The following is a 6000-nucleotide window of genomic DNA, read 5'->3' as shown; positions in this document are numbered from 1 at the left end:
TGACCATTGTCCTTACAATATGGTATAAAACTCAGGGTCTTACCACTCATAGACCCACTGAATAGGAGACTCTGATTGAGCATTGAGGATATGATAGTTGTACGGATATGATCTAGAACTACTCTATATGCCATAGTTACTGGAATAGCTCACTATCTTGGTGTCCATCATGGCTACCATATATGACATGCCTTTGTAAGGATGGGGCAACGTGGTCCTGGTTCTGTGTGGCAAGTGCAAACTGACTCTTAGCAATGAATTGCACAGGAATAATGACAGAGGATGGGCGTTGAGGAGCATCGCCTCTCTGACCGTCGTTGTCACCATTATCTATCTTTGAGATGCTGTCATTAGACTTTTGGTAAGTTGGGCTCTTTGAGCCACTATCTGTGCTCTCATCATTTTGCACTTGTCTTTTTCCCCTTACCCTTAATCTTCTTGGCCTTCTTTGGATACGCAATTTGTTTCTTCCTCTTTTTCGTGTGTGTGTCACCTACCACTTTAGCAGGCTACTGTGATAGTATACGTTCTCCAGTTTGCTGTTCCAAATCATGTGGGTTTGCTGTGTCTGTCACTAGGTGAGTTGGCAGGAATATGTCACTGTCTGTGTCTTCCTCATCAATCTCTGAGGTAGCATTTGATCTACCTGTCTCTATCCAGTCCCATAGCGGATTGTTCTACTTATTCAATGTGAGCTCTATAAGCCGCTGAAATGGATCATCATCAACAGTCAACATGATGCATGCATCCAAATTATTCTTTATTCTCTGGTTGTAGTTTACATATACCAACTTATGAATCTTTTTGTAGCTTAACCGATTGTGAACTTTTGTGTGTATAAATGCAAATATGCTCCAGTTCCTCTCACACCCACTAGATAAAGCGTACTGAGATACTAGGTGCCTGGACAACATCGTTAGTGTAGGTGTAGACGAACCGAAGATAGAACACCAATGCTATGCAAGTAGATAAACTGATCTAACGTTTAGAAAAGTAGATAAAGTGATGTAACAGTCAGATATGTCAACGCAATGCGTACCAGGTTGAGTCTTGCTATCACATGCCATCCGTGAAGCGAGAAGACCAACGAATGACTGAGACTTTGTCCGATATATTTCAACCGCATTAAGTGCATCCATGACAATATTAACATCAGTCATCCTCTCGAAATGCCTTCTAGAGATATTCGAGCAAAGTTGGACCCATGCCATACGCGTAGGGCATGCGGGGATTCAATATGGCTGCTGCAAGTTGATGACCAAAATATTAGTACCATAAACATTAGTACTATAAGAATGCAAGTGGTAAGAGTGTATCACCAGCATTCACGTAGGTCCCATGCGTTAGATCATACATTATGCGATTGACAAGTGCCATATACATGTTAAAGGTATCTCTATTATTGTGATACAAAGAATTGTACTCCTGTTTGACAATATTGTATCTCAAGGCCTCCTCACTGTTTGAGCACGTATTTCCTTATGCAAATGATATTTTTTTTAAATTTGTTTTCACAGATAGCCTTATAATTACCTCTAGTTTTTTATGGAAATTTTTATTTTTTCAAATCTTATTTGAATTTTTTGAATTTAAATTCAAAAATCGGTCGACTTCTGAATTTGGTGGGGAGCAAATTGGCCGGTTATCATGATTATCGACTGATTATCAATGAGTTTTTGAACCCTGCTTCCTTCCCCATGCGCACCCTGGCCGTACACAAACTATGGGAGCTAATCCATTGATGCCACGTACACATCCAACCTACCCACAAGAGAAAGCATGCATGCATACAAGGAATTTTTTGTTGATTCCAATCGTTAAACTGCAATATCTCTAGAACCGTATATCCAATTTTTGATCTATTTGAAGTATATTATTAGAAAAAATGTGCTTAACAAAACAAGATCCATGAAAGCTATATTTTGATGAAGTTTATGATTGTAATATAGCTACAATATGGTAAACACTCTAGTTACAACATACTGAACAATATAGTTATAACATTGCCGATTGCAACATGATCGCAACATTGTTGAATGAGTACTAATTATAACATTTTAGACACTCTAGTTACAACATGGTGAACACTCTTGTTACACTATGATAGACAATCTAGTTACGATGTAATAGACTAGTTATAACATGGTAGACACTCTAGTTATCACATGCTAAACAATATAGTTACAACATTGCCAATTGCAGCATGGTCACAATTAGTTACAATCAGTCAGCCTGGACAATTAAGAGTTGCAATCTCGCTATGCATATAGTTATAACCGCTCTATGCCTATAGTTGCAACGGAATGACTATATGGTTGCAATTATTTCAAAGTTTGTCAAAACATATCCATGATGAATCTAGTTTTGTTGAGTATATTTTTAAGTAAGATGCTTCAAGCGTTTTGTCAATCAGAGTTACTGTTTAGGAGAAAAAATGTTTCAAAAATTAGAATTAGAGAGGTGGGATGGTCGGATTCTTTTGACTGGCCTTTGACCATGCATGGGTGGTAGGTGGGTGGGAGCGCGCTTGTTTGGTGGGGCTGGCGCGTACGTCAGAGCCTGGTTGGCTGCTCGGTCGAGCGCACACGTGACCTATGCGTATTCTGCATGCAGTGTACATGCAAAATAGATATACTATATACTACACACACACACACACACACACACATGCTATTTTACACACTAGGTGTACTTATTCTACACCTACGGCCCAACAGAACTTCCATAGCTGGCCCAACTACCCCTTAAGGCTAGGGCTGAGATGCTCCATTAGTGAAACGCCAGCCGCACCCACTCTCCCGCACATGTCCAGTAGTTTTAGTAGTCCAGTAGTGTATAGTAGTTCAGTAGCTGCCCTGTAGTTACTCAGTAGTGTTCAATAGTTATTAGTCCAGTAGCGATCAATAGTTTAGTAGTCCAGTAGTGCTTAATAGTGAAAATTTACTATGATTTGGATGTTTCAGTAGTTTTTAGTAGTTTTGGTCAGTAGTTATGTCAGTAGCTGTTCAGTTATTTCAAGTCATAAAAAAATTGTTTAGTAGTTGTTCAGTAGTCATTATTAGTTCAATATTCAGTAGTTTCAAGTCATAGTAAAATTATTCAGTAATTTATGCTAGTAGTATTTAGTAGTTATCAGTAGTTGCTAGTGGTATCATTAATTTTTTTAGTAGTGTCAGTACCTTGATTTGGAACTGCTGGATAACTACGGATAACTACTGACATTACTGAATAACTACTGAACAAAAACTACCATAACTTGGAACTACTGAACATACTACTGACACTACTAAACAATAATTACTGAAAAACTACTGACACCACTGAACAACTACTGTACACTACTGAATAACTGCTAGACTGAAAGTGCATCTAGTCCCCTATGTGGGTTTTGGATAATTGATGACAAACGATTAAGGGACTAATGAGTTTATCAAAGTTATGAACATGTTTTAGTCTCATCAAAGAAGTTAAATGACGTTGGTGTCCCTCAAAAAGAAAAGAGAAGTAGCATGTAGTTACTCAATAGATTTAAATTGATTTTATTTTCGAATTTGAGTATATGTATGCCGTTCTATCAAGAGAGATGCATATAGATTGACTTAAAGATGTCTCAATGCTCAAATTACCCATCTAGACCAAAGAAGAGAGTCACAAATCACTCCATGAACACAGGAAAGTCAAATGTCTTAGTCTAGACCCGGAGTCTCTGAGCTGACCCGGATACTCCGGATTCTGGTGTGTCAGCCAGAGTCTCCGAGTTCAGCTCTGGCAGGGGTGCTCTTTTAATTTTTTTTACACGGAGTCTCTGGGTATAACCCAGATACTCCAGGTAAGTACAAAATTCCTGTAATGGCTAGTATTTTGAGGGGAGAGTATATATACCTCCTCACACTCTTCTTTAACATACTACTATTGCTGAATCAACTCGAGACAAATACATTCATAGCCATTCAACAGCCCTCCTAACTCATCTAGTGCATCAAATCTTGCAAGATTTTGAGAGTTGGGTTGGGAAAGTGAGATTGAGTGCTAGTGAGCATAAATTCATCCTTTGAGCACTTGAGTTTGTCATAAAGCCATCGATTCGTATTCGTTACTCTTGGAGCTTGGAGCTCCTAGATGGCTAGATGTCACCTGAAGAGTACCTAAGCTTGTGGAGTGCCCCGAGAAGGTTGTGAAGGTCATCCCCGCCTCCGCAAGGGAAGAGGAAGTTTTGAGTAAGCCTAAGCTTGATCTTTGTTGTCACTTGGTGAGGATAAGGGTTGAAAGAGACTCGTCTCTTTGTGAGGACCTCAATGGAGATGTAGGATTGTTTGATCCAAACTTTGGGAAATAAATTCTTGTCTCCTTTACTTTCTTGCATACTTTCTCGTTCTAGTTGATCTTTGGGGAAATTTGTCCGATCTATTAGGTAGTGTTTGGTTCGTGGGACGGGGTGGGACGGAGCGGTTCCATCCCGTTTTTGAGCTGTTTGGTTGGAGTTCAGTGGGATGGGATGGTTCTGAATCAGAGAATATTCTTCAAAGATTCGGGACGGATCCGTTCCAAAAAAAAAGCTGAACGCAGCCATCCCACTTGGGACGGGTCACTGACGGTGGACCCGAAATCTAAAATGGACTCGTTCCATCCCACCCACCAAACAAACATCTGATTCCGGACCATCCCATTCCATCCCTAAATACATGAATGGAATCATCCCATCCCACCTCGCTCTCCAACCAAACACTACCTTAGTTTACGAGTTTGTAGCTGCAGGTAGTTGGTGAAATTATCTTTAAGCTTCCTTTGAAACCTGTGGTAACCCTTAGATTCAATTAGACTTGCTTAGGTGTTGTTAGTTTTTGATTTTCTATTCCATCCGGACTATCCAGTTTGAGCTTGGAACCTCCAGACTCCGAATTCTCTGGATTGACCCGGAGTATCCAAAATCTGTAATCCGTTGTGAAGTTTTTAATTTTCAAGAAACACCTATTCACCCCCTCTTTAGACGACATCACGTGCATTCATGGACAACTACTAAATAACTACTAAGCGACAACTACTGAGCTACAATTACTGGATAACTACCAACACCTATTAGGTGGGCACGTGGCACGGGGTAGGCGCGTTAGGAGGGGTGGGCATGCTGGCGCGCCACGTGGCATGCCTTGGTTGCGCACTGGCTGCTATGGCGCATGTGGTCTAGGCAGGGCGGGGTGTAGAATAGCACTACCAATACACATAAACACACATGCACACTAGGAACATGTTTGTAGGAACCCAGTACAACATACACTGCATCCATATACTAGTAGTACTAGTTTACGTTGATATTGTGGAAGCTCACTACGCAAGAAACCAACATAGGAGACACAATATTAGTGATGGCCGCTCGAAAAACGTCACTAATGTTTTATTAGTGATGATTCCAATGGCGATCCATCACTAATGTGACCTTAGGCTGGGACTCGATCAAGACCCGTCACTACGGGAAAGGAAATCACTCGTTACTAAAGACAGCAGTGACGTCTCACATGAAAGCCTAACACTAATGATGGGTAGAGATGACACACGTCATAAAAGATAGCCTCTGGCCACATAGTACTAGGGCCAGTCATTAGTGACGGATAATAGTTGTCATCTGTCACTGATGAACTGGTCGGAATCTCGAGCACTTTATGAGATTTTGATCAGTTATTAGTGACTAGTGACAACTATGACCCGTTATTAATGTGAAAGTCATTAGTGACGAGTAATAGTTGTCACCCATCACTAATGATTGGTCGGAATCTCAAGCACTTTATGAGATTTTGACTAGTCCTTAGTGACAGGTGATAACTATTACCCGTCACCCATGTGAAAGTCATCAGTGATATATCATAGTTGTTACCTGTCACTAATGACTGAGTGCTCATAGAAGTGCTCGAGATTGAGTCATTAGTGACGGATAATAGCTCATTTCGAAAATGAATAACTTTTTCATATAGGGTCGGATGAAGACAAACTTTATATGAATTTTAT

The sequence above is a fragment of the Phragmites australis genome, chromosome 23 (genome assembly GCF_958298935.1).
Source record: "Phragmites australis chromosome 23, lpPhrAust1.1, whole genome shotgun sequence".
Lineage (NCBI taxonomy): Eukaryota > Viridiplantae > Streptophyta > Magnoliopsida > Poales > Poaceae > Phragmites > Phragmites australis.
The sequence above is the reverse complement of the archived record's forward strand: the minus strand, read 5'-3'. Positions refer to the sequence as shown.